Source organism: Entelurus aequoreus, linkage group LG03 (assembly GCF_033978785.1).
Source record: "Entelurus aequoreus isolate RoL-2023_Sb linkage group LG03, RoL_Eaeq_v1.1, whole genome shotgun sequence".
NCBI classification, from domain to species: domain Eukaryota; kingdom Metazoa; phylum Chordata; class Actinopteri; order Syngnathiformes; family Syngnathidae; genus Entelurus; species Entelurus aequoreus.
In genome coordinates, this window is record NC_084733.1 from 18,028,746 (window position 1) to 18,037,166 (window position 8,421).

The 8,421-nt window shown below is 38.8% G+C and overlaps 1 non-coding gene across 1 annotated transcript; it reads right to left on the bottom strand.

Moving 5' to 3' along the window:
* Nucleotides 1-7,756: 7,756 nt before the first annotated feature.
* trnal-cag (transfer RNA leucine (anticodon CAG)) lies at nucleotides 7,757-7,839 on the bottom strand. The gene has a single exon. It is a non-coding gene; the product is annotated as a tRNA-Leu (tRNA).
* Nucleotides 7,840-8,421: the final 582 nt, after the last annotated feature.

The following is an 8,421-nucleotide window of genomic DNA, read 5'->3' on the forward strand; positions in this document are numbered from 1 at the left end:
GAATTTAATGGCAGCAACACAACACATTTTTACCACTGTATTACATGGCCCTTCATTTTAACAACACTCAGTAAACGTTTGGGAACTGAGGAGACACATTTTTGAAGCTTTTCAGGTGGAATTCTTTCCCATTCTTGCTTGATGTACAGCTTAAGTTGTTCAACAGTCCGGGGGTCTCCGTTGTGGTATTTTAGGCTTCATAATGTGCCACACATTTTCAATGGGAGACAGGTCTGGACTACAGGCAGGCCAGTCTAGTACCCGCACTCTTTCACTACGAAGCCACGCTGTTGTAACACGTGGCTTGGCATTGTCTTGCTGAAATAAGCAGGGGCGTCCATGATAATGTTGCTTGGATGGCAACATATGTTGCTCTAAACCCTGTATGTACCTTTCAGCATTAATGGTGCCTTCACAGATGTGTAAGTTACCCATGCCTTGGGCACTAATACACCCCCATACCATCACAGATGCTGGCTTTTGAACTTTGTGCCTATAACAGTCCGAATGTTTCCAAAAGCAATTTGAAATGTGGACTTGTCAGACCAAAGAACACTTTTCCACTTTGCATCAGTCCATCTTAGATGAGCTCGGGCAAAGCGAAGCCGGTGGCGTTTCTGGGTGTTGTTGATAAATGGCTTTGGCTTTGCCTAGTAGAGTTTTAACTTGCACTTACAGATGTAGCGACAAACTGTAGTTACTGACAGCGGTTTTCTGAAGTGTTCCTGAGCCCATGTGGGGATATCCTTTACACACTGATGTCGCTTTTTGATGCAGTACCACCTGAGGGATCGAAGGTCACGGGGCTTAGCCGTTTACGTGCAGTGATTTCTGCAGATTCTCTGAATCTTTTGATGATATTACGGACCGTAGATGGTGAAATCCCTAAATTCCCTGCAATAGCTCGTTGGGAAATGTTGTTCTTAAACTGTTTTGACTATTTGCTCACGCATTTGTTCACAAAGTGGTGACCCTCGCCCCATCCTTCTTTGTGAATGACTGAGCATTTCATGGAAGCTGCTTTTATACCCAATCATGGCACCACACCTGTTCCCTATTAGCCTGTTCACCTGTGGGATGTTCCAATTAAGTCTTTGATGAGCATTCCTCAACTTTCTCAGTCTTTTTTGCCACTTGTGCCAGCTTTTTTGGAACATGAATGCAGGCATCAAATTCCAAATGAGCTAATATTTGCAAAAAATAATGTATTCCAGTTCGAACATTAAATATCTTGTCTTTGCTGTCTATTCAATTGGATATAAGTTGAAAAGGATTAGTAAATCATTGTATTCTGTTTTTATTTACCATTTACACAATGTGCCAACTTCACTGGTTTTGGGTTTTGTACTTTTTTTCCTGAAACTTTGTCTGCAGGTGGGGACAATTTGTTTTTCAGTACAACCTGTCCGATCCAGAACTGGAAGCCGGATTGGTCGCCAAAAGAGCGCAAGTGTCTTGCCCAAGGGGCACAAAGGCTGTGACTAGGCGGAAGCTGGATTGAAACCAGGAGCCTTAACGTTTGGACGGTCGCTCTACAAAACCTTTTTTGTATGTATTTTAATTTTTTTTAAGCAGTTATGCATATGAATACACCACATGTCCATTTTTGTGAAATCTTACACTAGGATGGCAGAAGCTGGATTGGAACCAGCAACCATTTGAGCCACGCCCCATTTTTTTCCCCCAGTAGACTTCCATACATTTATGAATATGCCACATGGGCACTTTTTTGTGAAATATCTCGGTCTGGTTTGCAAGCACATGTTGACTTGACTTCAAAAGGAAGACCTTACCATAACTTTTAACTGGGATTGGATGCGTAGGATGGAACCATTGCTCATTTCCTTGCTGACTTTCGAGGACAAGGGGTCCGTTTGTGCTCCGCTTTGATATATGACACACATGCACCATCCCTGATGGGAGCAACAAAGCAGAATTACAGATCCTGAATGGCCCTCCTTGTAATCCTGACTTTTTAATGCAGCCTGCGAACATCTGCAAGGGCCAGCAGGCCTTCAGTCATAAATAATTCACCAGAACCTGCTGTTCCTTATTCGGCCAGGAGAGGTCAGTCAACTATAGTTAACACAGTAACAAAGGCTGCCATTGACCCATCTGTCCAAAGCCTGTTCTCCCTCCTGTTTCCATTTACTGCCCCTCTGCTGCATTGTTGAAGTGAGTCAATGAAGACTTTTTTTTTTTGGTTTCTGGATCGGACTCCTCCAGGTCTGCTCCACGTCACTCCCACTCGGCTCGGCTTCACATCTGGCCGAGTCACATGTTTACGCTGCAATTAAAACACGGCCTATAAAAGGCAGCAGCAGCAGCAGCCAGACACTGGGGGAAGATGTTTGGGGGTGTGGGGGAGCAGAGCCGGGGATCATAAATCACGTTGATGCTGACTGCAGCAGCACAGAACGGTCCCGGGAAAAAGAGATAGTCCACTTTGGAGATGTTCGGATGGAGCCAGGAACTTCTTGATGATTCATGGCGTTGAACTGCAGAGTAGTTGTGAGCAAGGACGACACATTCCAGCCATGTAAGCATTCAGGGGGTGCCTGCAAAAACAGCCCATATGGAAGATGTGGATTTATGACACCCCCCCCCCCCCCCCCCCCCCCCCCCCCCCCCCACTGCAGCTGAACCAACCCTCACAATTAGACTGAATGCAAAGGATGAAATACTGCATGGTTGCAAATGTGCACTTTAAAAACTGTTCCCTTGGACCAGGCCACAAGCTGAGGTCAGAGTTGACATTTTCCCATATTTTTTTTTGCAAACTCCCACCTTGTTTAACAGCCTCAACCTGTGTGTGGAGGAATGCACAGGCAATGTATAATAATTATAGATATTATCGGCCGATAAATGCTTTAAAATGTAATATCGGAAATTATCGGTATCGGTTTCAAAAAGTGAAATTTATGACTTTTTAAAACGTCGCTGTTCGTAGTGGTACAGAAGTACAGAGTGCCAATAAATCTTAAAGGCACCGCCTTTGTGTGCCGGCCCAATCACATAATATCTACGGCTCTTCACACACACAAGTGAATGCAAATGCATACTTGGTCAACAGCCATACAGGTCACACTGAGGGTGGCCGTATAAACAACTTTAACACTGTTACAAATATGCGCCACATTGTGAACCCACACCAAACAAGAACGACAAACACATTTCGGGAGAACATCCGCACCGTAACACAACATAAATACAACAGAACAAATACCCAGAACCCCTTGCAGCACTAACTCTTCCGGGACGCTACAATATACACCCCCCCCCCCCCCCCGCTAACCCCTAACCCCCCCTGCTGTTTTGAGGCATGTTAAAAAAAATAAATGCACTTTGTGACTTCAATAATAAATATGGCAGTGGCATGTTGGCATTTTTTTCCATAACTTGAGTTGATTTATTTTGGAAAACCTGGTTACATGGTTTAATGCATCCAGCGGGGCATCACAACAAAATTAGACATACTAATGTGTCAATTCCACGACTGTATATATCTGTATTGGTTGATATCGGAATCGGTAATTAAGAGTTGGACAATATCGGAATATCGGATATCGGCAAAAAAACCCATTATCAGACATCTCTAATAACAATACCAACAATATAGCCGTGTATTTTGTGCACTACAACAAGCACACAAATATTAGTCAAACTAAACATGGACGTGAACTGAAAATATCGATCGTATCACACTGGTATCAAGCTGATGTTGATACTACCCTTGGCATCATAGATACTATCGATATTTGGATTGATCACCTCACCCTCTTACCTATTACTGTATTATGTATTTGAATGTATCTTTCTTGCACTGTTTGCATTCATATTGATGTGATATACATGTTATAATGTACAGCATTTTGAATGTAACTTTATTGCTCTGTTTATTTCATACCTGTTCTTATTGGAGTTTGAATGTAACTTTATTGCACTGTTTATGATTACATACATGTGATATACATTTTATAATGTCATTTGGATGTAACTTTATTGCATTGTTTATGATTACATACATGTGATATACATTTTAAAATGTCATTTGGATGTAACTTTATTGCACTGTTTATGATTACATACTTGTGATATACATTTCATCATGTCATTTGAATGCAACTTTATTGCACTGTTTATGATTACATACATGTGATATACATTTTATCATGTCATTTGAATGTAACTTTATTGCACTGTTTATGATTACATACATGTGATATACAGTACATTTTATAATATCATTTGGATGTAACTTTATTGCACTGTTTATGATTACATAGATGTGATATACATTTTACAATGTCATTTGGATGTAACTTTATTGCACTGTTTAGGATTACATACATGTGATATACATTTTTATAATGTCATTTGAATGTAACTTTATCGCACTGTTTATGATTACATACATGTGATATACATTTCATCATGTCATTTGAATGTAACTTTATTGCACTGTTTATGATTACGTAAATGTGATATACATTTTATAATGTCATTTGCATGTAACTTTGTTGCACTGTTTAGGATTACATACATGTGGTATACATTTTTATAATGTCATTTGAATGTAACTTTATTGCACTGTTTAGATTACATACATGTGATATACATTTTGATAATGTCATTTGAATGTAACTTTATCGCACTGTTTATGATTACATACATTTTATATACATTTTATAATGTCATTTGAATGTAACTTTTTCGCACTGTTTATGATTACATACATGTGATATACATTTTATAATAACATTTGAATGTAACTTTATTGCACTGTTTAAAATTACATACATGTGATATACGTTTTATAATTTAACTTTATTGCACGGTTTGCAACTACACACAGCAGGGGTTTTCAACCGTTTTTCATCTAGTGCTGCGTACTGAAAACAATAAGAAAGCAATGGGCCATTATGGTACATTTTGTACACTAATGATGCTAAAACCACTTCAATGTACATTAGAATAGGCTAAACCAGTGATTCTCCAACAGTGGTATGTGTACCACTAGTGGTAAACGGGCTCCATCTCGTGGTACGCCAAAGAGTCACTTAATTAAATATTTAAATGCCTACTGAAACCCACTACTACCGACCACGCAGTCTGATAGTTTATATATCAATGATGAAATCTTAACATTGCAACACATGCCAATACGGCCGGGTTAACTTATAAAGTGCCATTTTAAAATATCCCGCGAAATTTCCGGTTGAAAACGTCTATGTATGATGACGTATGCGTGTGACATCAATCGTTGAAACTGAAGTATTCGGACACCATTGTATCCAATACAAAAAGCTCTGTTTTCATCGCAAAATTCCACAGTATTCTGGACATCTGTGTTGGTGAATCTTTTGCAATTTGTTTAATGAACAATGAAGACTGCAAAGAAGAAAGCTGTAGGTGGGATCGGTGTATTAGCAGCAACACAACCAGGAGGACTTTGACTTGGAAGCAGACGCGCTATCCGACGTTAGCCGCCAACCGCATCGATGATCGGGTGAAGTCCTTCGTCGATCGCTGGAACGCAGGTGAGCACGGGTGTTGATGAGCAGATGAGGGCTGGCGTAGGTGGAGCGCTAATGTTTTTAGCATAGCTCTGTGAGGTCCCATAGCTAAGTTAGCTTCAATGGCGTCGTTAGCAACAGCATTGTTAAGCTTCGCCAGGCTGGAAAGCATTAACCTTGTAGTTACATGTCCATGGTTTAATAGTATTGTTGATTTTCTGTCTATCCTTCCAGTCAGGGGTTTATTTCTTTTGTTTCTATCTGCAGTTAAGCCCGATGCTATCACGTTAGCTCCGTAGCTGAAGTGCTTCGCCGATGTATTGTCGTGGAGATAAAAGTCACTGTGAATGTCCATTTCGCGTTCTCGACTCTCATTTTCAAGAGGATATAGTATCCGAGGTGGTTTAAAATACAATTCCGTGATCCACAATAGAAAAAGGAGAGAGTGTGGAATCCAATGAGCCCTTGTACCTAAGTTAAGGTCAGAGCGAAAAAAGATACGTCCTGCACTGCACGCTAGTCCTTCACTCTCACGTTCCTCATCCACGAATCTTTCATCCTGGCTCAAATTAATGGGGTAATCGTCGCTTTCTCTGTCTGAATCGCTCTCGCTGCTGGTGTAAACAATGGGGAAAGGTGAGGAGCCTTTCAACCTGTGACGTCACGCTACTTCCGGTACAGGCAAGGCTTTTTTTAATCAGCGACCAAAAGTTGCAAACTTTATCGTCGTTGTTCTCCACTAAATCCTTTCAGCAAAAATATGGCAATATCGCGAAATGATCAAGTATGACACATAAAATGGATCTGCTATCCCTGTTGAAATAAAAAAAAATCATTTCAGTAGGCCTTTAAGTAATAATCAGTGATATTGTTCGAAAAAAGCAAACATTGTGATTGAAAGAAAAAAGCAAACGTGATGTGTTTTTGAAACCATGCGTAAAATGATCAAAAAACATGAATAAGCCTGCTCAGTGGCCTAGTGGTTAGAGTGTCCGCCCTGAGATCGGTAGGTCGGGAGTTCAAACCCCGGCTGAGTCATACCAAAGACTATAAAAATGGGACCCATTACCTCTCTGCTTGGCACTCAGCATCAAGGGTTGGAATTGGGGGTTAAATCACCAAAATGATTCCTGAGCGCGGCCACCACTGCTGCTCACTGCTCCCCTCACCTCCCAGGGGGTGAACAAGGGGATGGGTCGAATGCAGAGAGTAATTTCACCACACCTATAGTGTGTGTGACTATCAGTGGTACTTTAACTTAACTTTTTGGGGACCCATGGATTCGAACATTTTAGTTGTGTAGTTTGAATGGAACTTTATTTCACTATTTATAATCACATAAAGCGACATACCTGTAAAAGTGTAGTTTGAATGAAACTTTATTGCACTGTTTTTAATCACATAATGCGACATACCTGTAAAAGTGTAGTTTGAATTAAACTTTATTGTTCCTGTTTCTAATCACATAAAGTGACATACCTGTAAAAGTGTTACAAGGGTGTGGAGATGTCCTCATTCTCTATAGAAGAAAGCAAATTTGATATTTTTGTAAACGACTGTAACATAAAAATGTTTGTCAACATTATTATGCTCCAGGCAAAAACAATTATACATAAATGTCGATTTATGAAAATAAGTCCTACATTTTCTAATTGGCTTAATGGGTTACAATTATCAATCAAATCTTGGAGAATGATTAAGAGTACAAAAGCCCTTAGAATTATATTCTTCTTAAAAACATTTAAAGTGATTTAGGTAGCTCTTTTTGTCTTTTTTTAAAAAAAAATTCATATTTTTTATTATTATTACTCTATCTGTATTTGCTTTTGTTTTCTTTCCTTGATGTTGAAAGTGCCTTGACTTTTGTGTGAATTATAAATGCATGTTTGTTGTTCAAATACAAAAAATAAAAACTGTAGTTTGAATGAAACTTTATTGCACTGTTTATAGTCACATAAAGCGACATACCTGTAAAAGTGTAGTTTAAATGACACTTTATTGCACTGTTTTTAATCACATAAAGTGACATACCTGTAAAAGTGTTACAAGGGTGTGGAGATGTCCCCATTCTCTATAGACGAGATCAGCTTTGGTATTGATTGATTGATTGATTGATACTTTTATTAGTAGATTGCACAGTACAGTACATATTCCATACAATTGACCAGTAAATGGTAACACCCAAATAAGTTTTTCAACTTGTTTAAGTCACGTTAATCAATTCATGGTAAAAAACCTGTTGTCAGAAGTGGGATTCGAACCCACGCCTCCAGGGGAGACTGCGACCTGAACGCAGCGCCTTAGACCGCTCGGCCATCCTGACACATAATGTAACAACTGTAACATAGAAATGTTTGTCAACATTATTATGTTACAATTATCAATCAAATCTTGGAGAATGATTAAGAGTACAAAAGCCCTTGAATTTATATTCTTGTTAAAAACATTTAAAGTGATTTAGGAAGCCCTTTTTGTCTTTTTTTCCCCATATTTTTTTAGTATTATTAGTTTGAATGAATCTTTATTGCACTGTTTATAATCACATAAAGTGACATACCTGTAAAAGTGTAGTATGAATGAAACTTTATTGCTCTGTTTATAATCACATACAGTGACATACCTGTAAAAGTGTTACAAGGGTGTGGAGATGTCCCCATTCTCTATAGAAGAGAGCACATTTGGTAGAGAGTACAAAAGCCCTTAAATTGATATTCTTGTTAAAAACATTTAAAGTGATTTAGGTAGACCTTTTTGTCTTTTTAAAATATATATATATATATATATTTTTTCCACATTTTTTAGTATTATTACTCTATCTGTATTTGCTTTTGTTTTCTTTCCTTGATGTTGAAAGTGCCTTGACTTTTGTGTGAATTATAAATGCATGTTTGTTGTTCAATTTAAA